Below are 20,383 nucleotides of genomic sequence, written 5' to 3'. Positions count from 1 at the left end.
ACAGTTATGTGCTAATACGGGTTTCCTTCACCCAGTGGCTTATCATTCCAGGAAGTTAACGAAATATGAGACCAATTACACCATCACTGAGTGAGAAATGTTAGCAGTTCAGGATGCCTTTACAGTCTGGAGGCATCACCTTCTTGGTACTACAACTCCGGTGCAAGTATATACAGACCACCGAAATCTGCTTGCCCTACAGTCAGTAAAATGCACCACAGCTTGCCACGCCAGGTGGCACGAATTCTTTTCCATGTTTAATTTCAGGCTCGCCTATCTTCCAGGTTCTTTACATTCAAAAGCAGACGCCCTGTATAGCATACACGGGGAGGAACATTCACATGCTTGGGAGGAGACTGTTTTACAGCCCTACCATGTAGTCTGCTCTTGTACCCTTGATTCTTCCTTAAATACTATGCTGCTAAAATGGGTAGCTACTAACCCTTCTGAGATAGCAGACTACAACATGGATCTAGTCCAATCTCTGCCTTACCTACAGGGGCGTATCTACTTACCAGATGCAGAGACCCGGTTAGGAGCATTGAAGTGGTGTCATGATGCGTTGATGGCCGCACACCCCGGTCGATGCAAAACCATCAAGCAATTGAAATGATGGTGTTGGTGGCCTTCCATGAATAAAGATGTGGCGGAATACATTGACACCTGTTCGGTGTGTGCCCAATGCAAGGGCTCCTCCTTGAAGCCCAATGGGACTGCTACAACCACTACCCATCCCTAAGAAACCCTGGTTCATGATCTCCATTGATTTTGTAGTCAAATTGCCATTGGTCCAGGGATATGATACCATCTGGGTGGTCATTGATTATTTTTCCAAAATGGCCCTGTTTATCCCATATAGAGGCCTACCTACAGCTCCAGTTCACGCAGAATTGTTTCTGAATACCGTTTTTAGAAATTTTGGCTTACCAGACATAATTATTTCTGATCGAGGTGCGCAATTTACCTTCCGTTTTTGGCGGCATCTGACTACTGCTTTGGGTATCGATGGAAGGTACTCCACTGCTTACCACCCTGAAACTGATGGGCAGACCGAACATGCTAACGCTACATTGGAACCATTTCTTTGGGATTTTGAATATGCAACATCAGGAGTCTTGGCTATTGGTTTTGGGGGCTGCTGAGTTTGCCTACAACAACTCTGTTCATGCATTCTTTGGTTCTTCTCTGTTCTTTGCCCCCTATGGTCAGCACCCGGGAACCGTTCCCTTGAATCTGATGCCCATATTGGATAATCCAGCTGTGCAGGAGGTTGTCCGGGATTTGCAGACTCTAAGTAAACAGATCTTTGAACAATTCGAATTGGCTCAGCAGCGCGCCAAGTTTCACGCTGACTGCCATCGGGCTCCAGCACCTGTCTATCAGCCTGGGACGTTGGTTTGGTTGTCCTCTAAGAACCTACGCGTTCCAATTCACTAGTGCCTGTTACCCCGTTTTTCGGGTCCTTTCCCTGTGTCTTTAGTAAATCCCTTAGCGGTCAGACTGGATTTGCCCCCTCATTGGAAGATCCACCCCGTTTTTCATGTCTCCCTTGTAAAGCCTTGTCATGCAGGTACTGGGTTGCCTTCTCGTCCTGCTGATTCGGGGGATCCAACATTTTTTAGTAGACTGGAAGTGTCATGGTCCTGCGGATCGCACTTGGGAGCCTGAGTCGCATTTACATGATCCCGAATTGGTGATCCGTTTTTTGGCCTCCCGAGCCCGGGATCTCTCTTTGGGGGAGGATGCTGTCAGGAAAGCACCACGCTCACGCTCCTGTGCAAACAGATCAACTTTTCAAGTCAGGCCTTCGCCCACTTCCTCTAATCCTCTGTGCAAATCACATAAAACTTCAAGCACACAACGTTGGAATCCATCTCGCAAAGGTAAAACCCTACGCGTCATGTCTCCTTCCGGAAACACTGGGGGTTGTTTTCGATACGCTGGCAAACTATCCATAGACTCCCATTGGTTTGTGCACGGCGAGATGCCTTGCGTCAAGTCAGCTGATGCCTTAAAGACTCCCCCCAGGATTCAGAACGCTGCTTCTGAATCTCGGTTCCAGTGGCGTCTTCATTGTTCTTTACCTTGCTCTTGTTACCTCGACCCTGTTTTGCATCTGGACTGCACTTTTCTGTGTCCTCGGCTCTTCTGCATGGATTCTACAGTGACGGCTTTCGACCCAGAACGTTCAACTGACTTCTTCGCGTGCTGTTTTGTCATTGTTGCTCTCGGATTGTGACCTTGGATTTTCCCATCGGATTGCCTCCGAACTGCTACCTCGTATATCGGAACTTTTTCAGCCTTTCTTTGAACTTTGCTTGGATTAAGGTCTTTGTTACAGGCGTCCTTGTTTCGTCAGTGTTAGGTGCATTTCAGGACTCTTGCAGGCGTCCTCGTGCCGTCGGGGATAGTGTGTTACGGGACTCTTTGCTACTTGGATTCACCGCCATCGTACAGAATAAGGACACGTGAACATTCTCCAGGAAGTACCGCTCTTCTAATGGAAAACACTGGTAAAATCGGTACTATACTCTAGTGTATTTCTACTGCCTTATAGTGATGTGCTATCTTATAATTCTGGTTATATTTCCAGGGTTATGCTTTCCATATACCTTGACAATGGCCCTCATTACGACCCTTGCGGAAATCAACCGACCGGACCGCCATAGCGTAAATAGCGTTTCCGCCATTGCACGATGGAGCAAAGTGCGGCTCATTCCGACCCATCGGGCACGAGCACCACGCCATGGCGGAAGTGCAAAGTCCGCGATGGCGGAAATGACCCCAAAACGGCCCACACGGCCGCCGTACGGCGCCCTAGGTGCAATACCGCCACCCATCTCAGCGGACACAGCAGTGAGCGCCAACCGGAAAGTACGGTGACCGTAAATATACGGAAACGGAAGTAAAAGCATGGTCCCGGAACGGGAAACATCCCGCCGTACACCTATAAAACCACAAATTCCACACAACCATTAAAAATACTACCCTGAGACACATCCCAACCCGTCATCCACCCTAGTGAAACCAAGAAAAATGGGAAAAGTAGCGAAGAAAGCGTGCGACCGCAAGCGGCAGGTCCACTTCTCCCGTGAGGAACTCACGGTGCTCACGGAGACCCTCCAGGAGAATGCTGCCGTCGTCTTCTCTACGCAAATGACCCGGACGGCACTTGCGAACAAGAAGGCCATATGGGCCCTGGTGGCACAGCGGGTAAGTGCGGTGGGGACCGCACCCCGCAACCCACAGCAATGCAGAAAGCGATGGGACGACCTGCGGATACGCGTCCGTAGCATACTTTCTGCCAACCGCAACATTGCCACAGCTACCGGGGGAGGATCGGAATCACCCATCAAGTTGACCCCCTGGGAAGAAATCTGTGCCTCCACCATTGGAATGGAGAGCATAGAGGGAGTCGGAGGGATGGAGAAAGGAGTGCAGACATCCGAAGATTCAGGTAGGTGTCCCAAATAAAACAATGCCAAAACCACAATGTCCAATCATGTGAAGTACCACGTGCCCACATAGTGCAACAGGAACACATGTCCAGGAGAACGTCCACATACATAGGCCTGATAGCACACTTTAAAACTCACATCAAATACATAAATAATTAAAAATCCTAAAAACACCCTCTACACGTGCAGCAGGCACACCCTAACTGCAGGCTGCCAAACAACTGCACCCTCACTCCACACACAAATGAAACCACCTCCAAGGCCCCGACCCAAATCACCCTCAGGTACCACCCCAATGCATGTGATACATTGCCATTCCAATTCCCACAGACCCATCAATAACGCTTGCCCTCCTTTACTCCACCACAGGGTCCGATCCAAACGACGAGCTCCAGGACACCCCTACCAGCACACCTGCAAAGAGGGCCAAGACCAACGGCCAAAGACCCTCCACCTCAGCTGCACGCATCAAGACACGGCAGCAGCACAAATCAAGTGGCAGCACACAGGAGGGAACTCCAACAGGCACCCCAGCAGCCAGCATGCCCACAACACCACCACCACAGGTCCCCCCAATGGATGCCACAGTAGGCACTGCTTCTGGTGGCATCAGCACCATAGGTGATACTGCATTAATGGCAGCATGCTCCGACACAGAAAACGGGGATGTCGAAGTTAGATCCATCCATGACCTGTCTCAATCCCCCTGTCTGTTCCATCCCGTACACCATGAGGATACCACGCAGGGGCACCCACAAGACGACGACTGGCCATCCCCTACAAGCCCTGTGGCAAGGCAACATGAGGTGATCAGCCCCTCTGTGACACCACCGCAAATGGCCATGGCCCAGCAGAGGCAACAGTCCCTCGACCAGGTAATCGTGCAACAGCAGCAACTGGCCACGCTCCTCAAGGACCATGCCGATGAATGTGGGGGCACTAAGGCAGACATAGAAACATCAACTGAGACACTTAGGGCAGAAATGGAGAGAAGTACAGAGACACTAAGGGCACAAATGGAGAGTAGCACCGAGAGCCTGAGAGTAGAAATGGAGAGAAGCACCGAGAGCCTGAGAGTACAAATGGAGAGAAGCACCGAGAGCCTGAGGGGGGAACTGCATGCGACGTCCAAAGACGTATGTGCCGAACTTGCCGCAGTGCGCCGTGTGCTCACTGAGCTCTCACAAACCCTTAGGGACATGCATGGACGTGAGCAGGCAGAGACATCATTCGTTGCAAGTTCCGTCCAGGGCAGCCCCCAACGTAGATCTGGGAGGAACCTGCGCTCCACAGGCAGGGGTGCCCCTGATACCCGCAGAGGGGGCTTGCAATAGCGACAGCCCACTGACAATGAGCATCTTTGGACACTGGTGTTCGGGGGGGAGGTAGGAGGGTGGAGGGGGTGTGTTGGGCTCACTTGGGTGGCGGGTCGATAGGGTGTTTAACATGATATCACATATGCCATAAACAATGCACGATCATGCAATGAGATGTGTGGACATTGATCTTTGTGTACGAGGCCATTATAGGCGTACAGTCCATATTGTGCATGTTCCAGACACACACAGTGCCACGAGTCCCGTGTCCATGTATCAGCCACCAGGCGTGAGTGCTAGAAGCATGCATCTATGAGATGCTGACGAATGTCACGGCCCTCCTGTGCCTCGCAGACTCCTTGAGGTGCTGCCACATCCCCACCCTCATCATGACCATCATCAGGTGCTTGCAGTTCTGCGTCAGGGGGCATGGGCACATTTCTACGTACGCACATGTTGTGGAGCATGACACATGCCATGACCATCTTTGCAACCTTCACATGGCGGTACAGGAGTGCCCCGCCAGACCTGCTGAGGCAGCGGAAACGAGTCTTCAGTAGGCCGAATGCCTGTTCTATGACTACACGGGTACGTGAGTGGGCATGGTTGTAGTCCTCCTCATGCTGGTCCCGTGGGTTCCGGACTGGTGTGAGGAGCCATCTCTTCAGTCGATACCCGGCATCACCTGTATGTGGACAAGAAAGGAATATTGAGGAATGCCATTGCTACGTACGCACCCCCCCCTTCCTGCCAGGTCATTGCCGCATCACATACCCCACATCATCATGCCTGAAATGAGACTCACCGAGTAGCCAGGATCTGTTCCCTGCGTGTCGCTCCATGTAGCATGGTATAGTAGAGTTCCTCAAGACCATAGAATCATGGGTTGATCCAGGGAATCTGGCACAACAATGTGTAATGATCCTGTTGGAGTCACACACCATTTGTACATTGAGGGAATGAAATTGTTTTCGGTTGCGGTACTGGGCCTCCATGGCATGTGGGACGACCAATTCCACATGGGTGCAGTCGATGGCACCAATGCAACCCGGTATGCCGGCAAGTGCATGGAATCCCACTTTTGTGTTGGTAATTTCCTGCTCCGAGCGTGGTAGAGAGATGTGGTCGTCTGCGTGCTTCAGGAGGGCATCGAGCACTTGCAATAGTGTCCGTGAGAACAGTGGCTGTGATATGCCATGCAACTGTCCGACTGTGTGCTGGTAGGTGCCTGTGGCCAGGAAGTGTAGTACAGACACCACCTTCAGTAGGGGTGGGATGGCGGTTGGGCTATCTATCATGCTGACAAGGTCAGCCTGTGTCATGTCCACAATGGCGGTTATGGTGTCCCGGTCCAAACGGTAGAGGGTGTGGATCTGCTCATCAGTGAGGTTGAACGGATGTGCTCAGAGGCGTGGGATTGCGGGCTGCCTGCGTGGTGGTAGTGGCTGTGCTGGCGGCCCTTGCTGGCCCTGCCTTGGCCTCCTCCTCCTCCTGCGTCTCCGCCATGCGGCCGGTTGTAGTTGGTGTTCGTCTTCTTCTTGAAGTTGGAGTACTTGCAGTGCTATCAGGTCCCCCAGGGCCAACATGGCTAGTCCAGCCGGTAGCATTTCGGAGTGGGTGTGGTTGTGGGAGGAGACTGGGTGTGCAATGTATGTGTTTTCAGGCTGTATGGCCTCCACCTGTGGTGATTCATTCCACCTGTGCAAGCTGCACTCCCCTTTGGGCGGGCACGTCCCGCACACAACGCTGCAATTCGACGAATGGCATCTTGCTATTGCAATCATGTATTTGTACCCGATGGCAGTGTAACATTGGTTGATATGTTCATTCGGCTATGGTCCCATTGTTTCACATACTATCTTTGCAGTCGCGAACAGACTTGTGAAGGGTCAGTGGAGCGTAGTACTCGAGTAACGGTGGACCCTCATGCAACACTGTACCGAGCTTCACCGACGGGCGGGGCGTCCCATTTGTGAGTGAAGGCAGTTGCCATTTCACACACAGCCGCACTAGATGGATTAATTTGTGATTTCAAGCGGCCACAGATGCCTTTTCGACGTGATGTTGCAAATGAGGAATTCGAAGGGCGGCGCTTTCGGTTTTCAGCTAGCGGCGAGGAGATGCCCACAGGTCTGACTGCAAATATAACGTTCTATTGTTCAATGTCCTTGGGACAGGGGCCATGGCGAGGATGCAATGATTGATATGAATAGTTTGGGATGCGCAATAGCGACGTGGGCGATGAGGCCGGACGTTCCCAAATACATGTTACTTCACAACACTGGAATAACGGGCTGGGGCACAGTGGATTTTGCAGGCTGCATAACGCACAGGCTCAATGGAAATTTCACATGTTATGTGAGTATGGAAACAGGCGTTTTCATTACGGGATGAGGGAATGATGTATGGATGCATGGACAGATGATTTGATACAGAGTTTGCCATGTACAGGGCTTCTTGGAATCTATCCGCCTCCCCTGCGCTATGTGATGCAGGGCTGCCATAGTGGGACCATCGTCTATCTGGCCTTGTTGAGCCCTCCCTGTCTCGACGCGCCTTCAGACACTTGTGTCTATGCACGTTACCAATCCCATCTGATGGATTCTGTTTTAACAGACGCATGCACAGGTACACTCGTTTGTGATAGGGTTTTCACCTCGATATAGATAGTTATGATTCGCAAGTGGTTTTTGGGTGGTGATGATCCTTTGGAGTGGCCTAGCATGCATATGGCTGTGGATTTGGTGTGATCATTGAAGTGAGTAATTCAAATGTAGTTCTGATGGCCATGCTATTCTTTTTCATTTCATTTGGTTGACAGGTATCTCCTCCCCTTTTGCCACTGCCATCTGTATGCCACTCCTGCAGATGGATTTTACTCCCGACACCTGCTGCTTCGTGTTAATCAGTGGAGCAGCATTACGATCTTATGGGACGATCGCCAATGGGCCACATGCCCTTACGCAGTACTAGTGGCTAGGAGCAACATTTCGGCCTTTCAGCTGGACTAGTGCCTCCCTATTGGGACGGCCCTGCGGTTCTAGGCGCTTCCATGTTGCCTTTTCGTACGGGAATGTAGCCCCTGTGTACCATGAAGGAACAGGGCGTCACACAAGAAGTAGCTGGTCATTTATTGCGGATGCAGCCCACAATGGTGAAATGTATTTTGGAGTTCATGGCCTAATGGCTGTATGGGCTTGGAGAATTTGTTGTGCATTAAATTTCTATTCTGATATGAACCGTGTAGCGTTCTTCTTTGCAAGTGATGTGGCATATTACTATTTGGGGAGCGATGTATTGTGAGGAGATCTGCATTGGGTTCCAGCTTCGGGGTATAGTAGCGTGGTACTGTGCTGGGCGCGTTTGCCTACGAAGCCCAGTGAGGTCAGGGATAAGGGCTGCCATTATGACTGTTTTGATGATGTCATGCTCAGGGGCGGGGGATTAGCTTTTGTGTAACAGATGCCGGTCAGCCAGTTGGATTGGTGTAATGATGTGATTATCGGAATATTGCTGGTCACAGGTGCCTGTGTTTGCGTGCGTTTCTTGGTGGGAGACTGAGGTCATGTCCATTTGTATAGCTTCTGTATTCGTGCCATCTGTGCCCTGCAGCTCCCATTGGGCCCTCTTGAGATTCATTTGTTCGTTGGCAGGCATGGATGACTAGTACATTTCACTGGTTGCATTGTGTGACTTCATTGCACCTACGGGGGGTTGTACAATGTGGCCAGGGAGCGGTGTACAAGCACTCAGTAGGGCCGTTTACGGTTGGTTCGCGATGCCATACTTCTCACCATGGCGGAATGGTACTTTCCGCCGTGCTTGATGGCGTTAGGTGCATGTCCGCTAGGGTCGGAATTCGCGTACCGTTGCGCCATGGTGGTAATTACGGTTTGGCATGGCGCGCGCGCGCGTACTTGGTGCAGTTAGCGTTGGCGTTCACTACGGTGTCGCTAATGGCATCGTACTTTGAGGTGACGGGTCATGATCGCACCGAGCGCTATTCGATGGCGGTATTGCATTTCCGCCATCGTTTTTCGATTTCCGCCAGGGTCGTAATGAGGCCCAATATCCTTAGCAGAAACCCAAACCCTTCTTTAGTGAGTATTACTACTGTTTTTATTTTAGTATACTGTGGTGTGTGTTCTTGGTTAATCTCTTGTTATTTTCTTTGCAGCCAGCGGTGTACCAGGGCATAATTCATTTTCGGGCAATACTCACCTCAATCTGTCCTTTCGTACTCTTGAGGGCTATATTGTCAGAAAGACCCAATAACTTCACGACGTGTCAAAAACTGCCATTCTGTTCTGTTTTTAGACGTTACATCTAACAGGAAGCCTTAGCTCTGCCAACGGGAATAACCTGTTTTGGGAGCTTGCAAAATCCAGCCCAAGCATTTTAACAGTTTTATTGTTCTTTTATTTTGTCCTGAATCAAAACAGCCTATATATGTTTCCCCAGCAACAGACCTCTTTACATTGCTAGGCACGGACAAGCTTTCATTCAACATTGTACTTTTCAAAACAGGCTTTTTTTTTCCTCCGGTTTGTACATGCCCATTCTGACACATGTGGTGAAAGCTGGCATATTCCTTTCAAATTCGGTTTTGCTCTTCCATCTGGATTCCCACATGGTTTTGTAGCTGTAGTCAGCTTGTTTTACACAACCATCTGTACAAGGCAAAAGTCTTCATGAAATTGACATATGCACAGAAAGCTATGATTTTCTTTTCAAGCAGTGATCTTTGACATTTTGTAGCAACATTTAGGGGGTAATTCATAGAAATCAGCGCACAAGTGGCACACGCGGCTGGCGCACAGAGTGCACGTGCGGCAGTCTGAGCCAACCGCATGCGCCAAAACCCATTCAGGCGCACAGCGTATTCATGGATTAAAACATCCATAAGCAGCCGTGGCGCAGAGTGGCGCAGCGACCCTGCAGCAGCGCCAGTTACGGCCCCAACCCCGCCCTGTGCGTCAAATAAATTGCAACAATCCAGTACCTGGCACAAAGGCCAGTGGACCAGCATACAGCCCCCCAACCACGAAAACGTGTGTAAAACTCCCCGCGCACGCCCCAGAATACACATACCCCGCTGGCGCCAGGCCCATCATGTGTAAAACTCCCAGCGCATGCCCCAGGATACACGTACCCCACCCGTGCCAGGCCCATCGCGTGTAAAACTACCCGTGCATGCCCCAGAATACACATACCCCGCTCGCGCCAGGCCCATCGCAGGTAAAACTCCCTGCGCACCCCTCGGAATACACGTAACCCGCTTTCGCCAGGTACATTGCGTAGAAAAAGCAACCCCTGTGGCGTGGGCTACCTGTGGGGCATGCCCATGGTGGATGGCCTGCCTGTGGGGCATGGGGACGGTGAGTGGGCTGCCTGTGGGGCCTGCCCAGGGTGGATGGCCTGCCTGTGGGGCATGGGGAGGGTGACTGGGCTGCCTGTGGAGCATGCCCAGGGTGGATGGGGTGCCTGCGTGTATTTGAGGGGTTTGCGGGAAGTTTTACACGCGATAGGCCTTGGGCGAGCAGGGAACGTGTATTTGGGGGGTGCGCGGGGAGTTTCACACGCGATAGGCCTTGGGCGAGCGGGGAACGTGTATTTGGGGGGTGCACTGGGAGTTTCACACACGATAGGCCTTGGCCTAGTGGGGAACATGTATTTGGGGGTTGTGCAGGGAGTTTCACACGCGATAGGCCTTGGGCGAGTGGGGAACGTGTATTTGGGGGGTGCGCGGGGAGTTTCACACGCGATAGGCCTTGGGCGAGTGGGGAACTTGTATTTGGGGGTGCACAGGAAGTTTTACATGTGATTTGGCATCGTGGCCCTCCCGGGTGTGCTGTTTCCCCCCTCCCCATGCCCTGCAGGCAGCCCACACCACAGGGGACTACCCTACAACCCTCCCCATGCCCTGCTGGCAGCCCACACCACAGGGGACTACCCTACAACCCTCCCCATGCCCTGCTGGCAGCCCACACCACAGGGGACTACCCTACAACCCTCCCCATGCCCTGCAGGCAGCCCACATGGCACCATGCACTTGTGAGCGCACTTGTGAGGCCCGACTCATGTCCCCCTGCACCCCCACCCACCCAGCAGTGACGGGCACCTGCCAGCAGGCCCCGACTCATGTCCCCCTGCACCCCCACCCACCCAGCAGTGACGGGCACCTGCCAGCAGGCCCCAACTCATGTCCCCCTGCATCCTCACCCACCCAGCAGTGACGGGCATCTGCCAGCAGGCCCCGACTCATGTCCCCCTGCACCCCCACCCACCCAGCAATGACGGGCACCTGCCAGCAGGCCCCGACTCATGTCCCCCTGTACCCCCACCCACCCAGCAGTGACGGGCCCCTGCCAGCAGGACCTTACTCATGTCCCCCCACCTGACACGTCATCACACTCCAGACCCATGGGCCTTAATGCCACCCAAATCCCACCCCAGGCCACTCCAGTCCAAACACCCCACATTGAATTCCCAAAGTCATGATAGAAAATACATAACCAGCATGCCCATGAATACATGTCCCTCAGACCCACAGCATGACTGTGAAAAACAACATTGTGACAGGCACAAAACAAATGATAGTAAAGTATAGAAAAAAGTGAATTGAAGAATCAACGAAACAAATAAAACACAATCACACAATAATGAAAAGAAAGAATCCAAGTCCGGAACTCCAAAAATGATTAAAAAAAATAAATGCTGCAACCAATAAAATCCGAAGTAAAATGGCTCCTATGGGCCTGTCCATAAACAAAAAAAGAAAAGTATTCCACCATGGGTCCAAGAAAATGAAATCCACATCGAAAACTATTTACAAAAGAACATCCAAGGGTCCATGAGCCCAACAATCCAAAGGAAACCTACAAAAAACCCTACCTAATAAATAACTATATATAAAAAGGTGGGACATAGTCCATGCACCCCAAAAGAAAAAAAATAGAAAGGAAGCTTACACTAATGAACTATATTCAATGGCGGCGGGCAAGTCCAATGGCTCACTTGTTGATGTCCCGGGCCAGGGCATCATCGAACTTCACTTCAACATCCTGGAGGCGGGCCTGTTCCCTGGCCCCGAGGTCTCGCAGGGATAGGGCCATGTCCACCTCCAACTCCCTGCTAATTTCCTTGAGGCACTCAGCCCGCCTCAATGCCCTGCGCATGGAGTTCTCCGCCCTGACCATAGTGAGCCTTGCCCCTTTCGCACGACTATTTGCCGTCCCAACCGCTGCCACATGGAAGACACTCCCAATCCAGGGTCCTCCTACCCTCTGGCCGATGCCTGCCCCTCTGCCATCATCGCTCCCACCTTGAGCCTGCTGCTGCCGTGCATGTGCCCTGCCTGATGATGCCTGCACGTCCTCCTCCTGCCGGGGTCCAGTTGTTGTGGTGGCCACCCCTGCTGGACCTCCGACTCCCGACTGTGGCAGGGATGTGTCCTCCACCAGCCTGGCCACTGGGTCAGAGGCAGCTCCACAGGAGGACGACTGGCGCATAGGGGGTTCAGTTGAGGAGGGGGTCGGTAGAAGGTCCAGCACACGGAGGAACCCAGCACTGGTGACCCATCCTAGTAGGTCGACGCGGTCAATGAGGCGTACAAAATAACATGCAGAGTCCTCACGAGAACCCTGCACATCATCCCGGATGCCACGTTGACGCAACGCCACCCAAGCCAGGACAGGCTCAACACGGTCCCGGATTGCCACGTCCGCAGGGAGAGGAAGGCCCGTTGTTTGCTCAACCCCTTGCTGAAAACGGGTCTGAATGAAGGCATCCCTGCTGGTGCGGGATGATGCAGTCACAGGATCGGGGACAGGATTACACACAGGCACTTTCGCGGCCACCTGTGCTACCTCCTTTCCCTGCCCTTGGACTGCACCACTAGCACCAGTGGAATCCCCCCTCCAGACCCCGTGTGTGGCCCTTCCACGACCTCCTCCTCAACCAAACCCTCCACCAACCAATCCTCTGTGCCATCTTCCTCCATAGACCCCTGTGGGGTGTCAGCTGTCCCTTCTGCTGCCGAGGAGTCCACCTCCGACCTCCGCCTCTTGGACCTACCCTCGGCAGCTGCGGACGTGGACGTGGCACCAGACCCCTCACTCCCCGGCGAGATGACATCATGGGAGGGGAGCTGGGCCTTGCGTCTCCGGCTGGTGGTGGGATCCCTGCCGCTGTGCTCCACAGCACCATCTCCGCCCTCTTCATCAGTTGACGCTGCAGACAGGGAGAGACAGAACACAGGCATCAGGGCACTGTACAATGGTCTGATACACACATGACAGTTGCACATGAGTGGCAGTGTCAAACTTCACACATGGCATCACAATCCCCAACACACCTATCATTTGAACCCACACACATGCGCAAATTAACAGGAATGTTGCAGCAGGCAGCACCATCCATACACATACAACAGCATGAGCATCCGAAGGTTAGCCTGACATCACATGCAACACGGAGCATGCCAAACACATGCACACACGCCACCAGACATACATGCATCTGTACATCTCCACCACCTGGCGCAGTTAAATCATCGGCATCCATGTCACATCTGCCAATCAGCCTCCTACATGTCGGTGTCACATGCATCCATGGTGTATCACAGTGGCACACATGTCAAATATACACACACGCACATGTACATTGTGCACATACAGGAAGGTGGAACCAGCATCCATGTGTCACACCACAACCATGCCACAGTACATACACATATTTTCAAACATGTGTGTACTGGCATATGCATTTGGGCACCATGCATTCAAACACATACACCATTATGTGCCTCACACATGACTGGACTCACATGCAGCAGGCTCATGTCCCTGTACATACACATCCATACATGGGCCTTCCAAGACATATGTCCAACCTGCACACTCCTGCCACACCTCGACATGCACAGCGTCCAATCAGTATGCATGGTCACTTACGGCTCGACTCCGGACGGGTCTGCCTCTGAAGGATCTGGAGGTGGAGCGCTGGGTTTATGCGTTCCAGGACCCTCATCTGGATGTTGGTAAGGTGGACCCGGCACCCATCTGCATGCTTTGCCTTCAAGAGGCACCGGGCCTTGCTGAGGGTCCTGGACCTGAAGTCCTCCCAGCACTTCCGGACGTGTTGCATGTCGGGGGCTGCCACCCCCTCCACGTTGATGAGAGCCACGATGTCCTTCCAGTTCCTCTTCCGTCAATCATTGTCGTTGCGTGAACTTCCAAAGAAGGCATCATAATGCCCCAGGACTTGCTCCACAGAGGATGCCTACTTGTTTGGCAGTGAAGCTGACAGCCCTATGCCTCTCTGCTGGGGGGTTGCCACTGGTGCCAAATGCTGGGCAGTGGAGCGATGGAATACGAGTCGCGAGTCTTCTGTTCCAGCAGGGGTGGTCACAGCAACTTGACCCCTATAGATGGCTGATATGCAGGCACCAAATAGCAGGGCACGTGGCCAGCAGGCAGCAGCAGATGGCAGGTGGGAGCGTGCTCAGTGTTCTGGGGGCAGGAAAATGGCCTTCAGGGCAGGAGCGTGGTCTTCCATGTGTTGTCGCGTGGCCAGCTTGATACAGAGTGATTTGGCATGTGAAAAAACTGCACGTCAGCGTGTAATTCGAGGAAAGGCCCTTAGCGCGTATGCTCATATGTGATGTGGTACGCACGGGCGTTTCCCTCAGCACGGGTGCATCCGCACGTGGAAATAAATCACGTATGCGTGTTAATGTGTATAATCTGAGGAAAGGGCCTAAGCTCATACGGGCGTCTGTGACGTAACGCGCACGGACGTTTCCTTCCACATGGGTGCATGTTGATTGTACATGTGCAAAAAATGCACGTCCGGGTGTCACTGCGTGTAATTCGAGGAAAGGCCCTTAGCGCGTATGTGAAGTGACGCGCACAGGCGTTTCCCTCAGCACCGGTTAAAGGTGAGCGGGGCCAGCAGTTCGCTGTACGTGCCTCTTGTGGAGACCGATGTGTGTGTTGCTACTTCGTGTTGTTTCGCACACCATCACAACTTCACAGTGGATCAAGGACATATCTCTTCTTTTGGTGCAGGTATTGGCTATGCGTGTTTTTCATTATCATGCTAGTCTGCCGGTGAGTCGTGCACGCTATTTTTCCCACTGCGGGTGCCCCTTTGTATCCCATACCCGTTTTCGAGGTCATAGTAGCCTGCGTGTCCCATGCGTATGTGTTTTTCATGTCCCTGGGTGCCACCGCGTACTGCGGGAGGTTAATTCCACTCACGTGGGCTACTGGGGGTTGCATGCACGGTTTCACTGCCGTTTTGGAGTGCCTGAGCGTTGCGTGACCCGTCACCTTATCACCGGGGTCACATACAGCCTTGCAGGTGCAGGGGTGCTGTTAACATCTTATATCCCACCCCCTTCACCCCAATTGCCCAGGACAATTGTCGTGTACACCGCCCATTGGCACTACCACATTTGTGCCGGCACTACTACATCTGTGCCTTGGCTGGGAAGCCACAAAAGGTGAGGGGCGCCTCTGCTGGGCGTACTCCACATGGCGGGCATGGTCAGGGACGTGGCCGGGGTGACCAGGGAGTAGGGGGACTCCATGGTGTCCAGGGTGGCTGCAGAGGGGGAAGAGGCAGGGGTGTGCCAGTTCGGCATGATGTTGTGCCATGTGTTGGTGCAGTCATGCCACCACCCCCTGCAGCTCCGGGAAATGCAGTTCTTGCATCTGGCACTGGCGCCCATGTGACCCGGCAGTCCATTTCATCGACTGCCACTGGCCCAAGGGTAGTGGTAGCTGCAGGTGCAGCTGTGGACACCACTACCCAGGCTCAGGGTCTGCTGGCGCAGGCTTTGTTGGCACCTGAAGAGTCCCTGGAAGATTTCCAGGTGGTCAGGAGGTACACCGTAGGTGCACGCAGGGCTGCCCTGACCGAGGCACGTGTCCCTGGGGCAGTAATGTCATCTGCTGCCCCGACCAGCCGGGTGTTGGCAAGTGCATGGACAGATGCAGCTGACACCATCCCGGTTGTGAGTCTACCATGTAGGTCAGTCCCGGTCAATGACCCGGGCACAAAGGATGTTCCTGCTCAGGGTCCATTCCAGGGTATCCAGCAGCCACTGACGCAAGTCAGGGCTTCCGTCTTGTTCCACCTGCCACTCCCTCGGTTCAGTCCACCAGGGCCACTGTCCATACTGATCAGGGCAGTATTTGACAGTCAGGGTCCAGACCACCGTCCAAGAGGAGGAAGGTTGCACCTGCAGTACAGGCTGGGACCCCAGACACAGATCCGGTCTCCAGCACGTCGAGGAAGAAGCCTTTCTGCGTGCAGGAACTGGACTTCCTTGTGGACTACGTGCGGGACCACAACCGTGATATGCTAGTGGGGCCGAATTGTCAAACTACGGCTGCCCATCGTATGTCCCACTGGAAGCAAGCTGTGGATTGTGTGAGAGCATTCGGCCATGCGGTATGCACAGCTCAAGAGTGCAAAAAAGCGTTGGGATGACCTCAAACGCAGCACTAAGGCGAAAATGCCTCAAATTACAACATGATTCTGGTGACTGGCAGTGGGCCACCACCTGAGGAGGAAGACCTCACTCCGCACGAGTCAGTCGTTGTGGGGTTCATACCGGCAGGAATGGTCAAAGGAGTGGGAGAGATGCTGGACTTTGATGCCCCATCCTGTGAATATTGTCGCTTGTTTGTCGAGGCCATGTGTGTTTTGCTTGTGTGATGTGATGTGCTTGACTGCCACTATATGTCATGTGTAAAGGTTCTCATGTGCAAGTCATGCAATGCTTCACTGATGCATGCCTGCTGTGCAGGATGCTGGACATGTAGTGGAGACGGGGACTGTACTCATCACCACACTTGGACCCTACTCACATGCTACTCACCCGGCTGCCTCTCCAGTCCATGTTCCAGCTCACTGGCCCTTCTGCATGTAGCCTGGGGTGTCTTTCCTCTCAGCACTCGGACTATGTCGTTGCATGACTGATATGCATGTGTCTTCTGCCTGCATGCGGGTACTCCACGTAGGCATGCTCCCTTGGCCCTCCACCCCCCTGCAACCCAATTTCATCATTGCACTGGTGTGCATCATGTTGGCGTACTGCAATGGCCTGTTGAAGCCTCCTGTGTACATGCAAACTTCCACCAGCTAACCTGCCAGACACATGCAGTGGGATACATCCTCCGTCCTTCATGTATGGTGTCTCACTTGGACTGTGCAGATGGCAGATGCTCCGCAGGGACATGAGTGCCCATTCATTCCATGCATGCCCCTATTTGTCCTTGACTGGATGATCATTGTAGTACGTGTCCATGATGACCTACATTTCATGGCATTTGATCATCGATTCCATGCCCACTCTGGATCAGTCCTGCATCACACATATGTTTCGGGTGTCACTGTCTGTGTGGGGCACAGGTCTCCCCCTGTTTCAGGCCCACTGACTCTGTTCAACTGGTGTAGTGGCTTCTGTACACATGGGTGTACTACTGAGGGTTCATCATGTGTCCTGCTTACTGTCCCATCATCATCTGCTGTGTTGTCAGTTGACTCAGATGATGCTATTGATGCTAGTCAACACTGTCTGCCAATACACAGGTCTCTGGTATGATATGATATGATATGATATGGTATTTGTAACGCGCCTATACACAGGTGTTTCAAGGCGCGACGAGGCAGGCAGGGGAGGAACAAGGGGAGACAAAACAAACGATCCTACTAGGCCAGGTGTCATTCAGATCGCGCAAGTGCAGGGGTGGGGGAGGGGGGAAAAGTGCAAGGGGAAGGGGAGGGGGGGAAGTGCAGTAAAGGTAAATGGCGTAAGTAATAAATAAAAAAAGGGCCAGCTAGTGGCAAGTGCAAGGTAAGTGCAGAGCAAGTGCTGGGGAAGGGGGGGGGGCTGTAGGGATACAGAGACAGTCCCGTAGTGCAGAGGGGTTCCAGGGGATCAGTGACTGGGAGCAGGACCGAAGGCAGTTTAGAGTGGTCAAGTTGCAGGATCAGTGCAGTTTAGTGAAGAATTAATTAGCTGTTCAGCAGGGGAGAGGGAGAGAGAAAGCAGAAGCAAAAAGGAAGGTTTTGAGGTGCTTCCGGAACCGGAGGTGGTTCTCCTCAAGTTTCAGGGAGGCAGGAAGGCTGTTCCAGAGGCAGGCCCCTGCCGCGGAGAGAGATCTACCCCCAGCTCGTTGCTTCGAGAAGCGGCTGACCATGAGGGAGTTGGAGGCGGATGAGCGAAGGGCTCGGGGAGGAAGATATTTGGGAAGAGAGAGTTGAAGGTATTTAGGACCCAGGCCCCAGAAGGCCTTGTGGACAATGCAGAGGGTTTTGAACTTTATCCTCGCAGCCACTGGGAGCCAGTGTAGAGATTTCAGTCCTGGAGAGATACGGTCCCTGGGCTTGAGGCCAAGGACAAGTCTCGCAGTTCTGTTCTGGATGAGTTGCAGAGGGCGGAGAGTGGAGGCAGGCAGATTAAGATAGAGGCTGTTACAGTAATCCAGCTTCGAGAGAACCAGGGCTCGGGAGACAGTGAGCTTCTGGGGGAAGGAGAGGAAGGGAAGAATACCTCTGAGGAGGTGCAGCTGGTAGTGTGACCTCTTGGCGACGTCAGAAATATGAGGAGAGAAGGAGAGTGTGGAGTCGAAGATGACCCCAAGGTTTTTTGCCTTGCAGGTAGGAGCAGGGAGGGGGCCAAGGGAGGCAGGCCAGAGAGCTGCAGGGAAGGAGGGAGTGGGAGTACCGATGAGTAGAATCTCAGTCTTACTGGCATTAAGGCAGAGGTCATTGGCGGCACACCATTCTTGGATAGCAGACAGACAGTCAGAGATGAGGGAAGGAGAGGGGGAGGCTGAGGGTAGCCTGAAAATGAGCTGGGTATCGTCCGCATAGCACTGGAAATTAGGGCAGAGAGCGGCGATGCGGTGGGCAAGGAGAGCCAGATACTGGTTGAACAGCCAGGGAGAGAGATTAGATCCCTGGGGGACACCACAGGTGGAGAAAAAGATGTCAGAGAGGAAGGACCCCAGTTGGACCTGGGAGGGTCGATTTGAAAGGAAAGAGGTCAGCCACGCCAGAGCCTGACCAGTGATACCCAGGTTTTCCCGGAGACGGTTGAGCAGGATGGCATGGTTGACAGTGTCAAAGGCAGAGGAGAGATCGAGCAGAATGAGAACACACGTAGTGTTGGAATCGAGGTTCAGGAGCAGGTCTTCACGGATGTTCAGAAGAGCAGTTTCCGTGCTTCTGGCAGCTCTGAAGCCAGATTGATGGTCATGAAGACTACCAACAGATTCAGCATGGAGGTTAAGCTGGGAGATGGCCAGTTTCTCCAGGAGCTTGCCCAGGAAGGGAGTGATGGAGATAGGGCGATAGTTAGCCGGGCAGGAGGGGTCGGAAGAGGGTTTCTTGAGAAGAGGGTGCACAAGGGAGTGCTTGAGGGGGGAAGGGAAGACTCCAGAGGCGAAGGAGTGGTTGCAAAAGTCAGCCAGGGCAGGAGCCAGGGAGTCGATGTGGTCCTTGATAGTTTTGGAGGAACAGGGGTGAACCTGTTTAGACGAGACTTTCATTGATCGGACTTGTCTGGAAACCTCGTCAGCAGAGAAGGGTGGAAAGGCAGAGAAAGAGGGAGGAGGGTTGACCGCAGAAGGGCCAGAGGAAGAGCCGGGTAGGGGGGGAGGGAGGTGAGAGGAGGAGAGCGAGGACAGGATGTCCTGAGTTTTAGAGATGAAGTGAGAGGCCAGCGCAGTGCAGAGGGCCTGGGAGGGGACAGGAGAGGTAGAGACTGCAACAGGGTTGGCCAGCTCCTTGCAGATTTTAAAGAGTTCGGTGGAGTTGTTTGATGCCGCAGAGATGCAGGCTTGGATAAGGGCTCTCTTCTTGGTGAGAACGGAGAGCCGGTACTGCCTTTGAAGCAGGCGGCAGGCCAGTTTGTCAGAGGATGAACATGAAGCACGCCATTTCCTCTCAGCAACCCTGCACTTGCGTTTTAGGGTGACGAGATCCGAGTCATACCAGGAGTTACATTTGGCTTTGGGCTTCAGGCGGATTCTCATGACGGGGGCAAGGATATCAAGAGTAGCAGATATAGCAGAGTGGAGCATGGAGAGGGCTGTGTCAGGGTGGGAGTCAGCCGAAGGGGGAGGGGGGGAGAGAAGGTAGCAGCAAAAGCCTCAACTGACACACGCTTCATGGGTCGGATGACCGAGAAGGTGGGTGGCAGTGAAGAGGGTGGCTTTGCCTGAGGGGTAGGGAGGGTGAGGTGGGAGGATAGGAGAAAGTGATCGCTCCAGGAGAGAGGAGTGGAGAGAGGGACGGAGAGGGGAAGGTCAGAAGAGATCAGAGCATCAAGAGTGTGCCCAGCAGACGTGCTGGAGACCGGATCTGTGTCTGGGGTCCCAGCCTGTACTGCAGGTGCAACCTTCCTCCTCTTGGACGGTGGTCTGGACCCTGACTGTCAAATACTGCCCTGATCAGTATGGACAGTGGCCCTGGTGGACTGAACCGAGGGAGTGGCAGGTGGAACAAGACGGAAGCCCTGACTTGCGTCAGTGGCTGCTGGATACCCTGGAATGGACCCTGAGCAGCAACATCCTTTGTGCCCGGGTCACC

Source organism: Ambystoma mexicanum, chromosome 6p (genome assembly GCF_040938575.1).
Source record: "Ambystoma mexicanum isolate Mex_15411 chromosome 6p, UKY_AmexF1_1, whole genome shotgun sequence".
Classification (NCBI taxonomy): domain Eukaryota; kingdom Metazoa; phylum Chordata; class Amphibia; order Caudata; family Ambystomatidae; genus Ambystoma; species Ambystoma mexicanum.
This window is presented reverse-complemented; position numbering follows the sequence as displayed.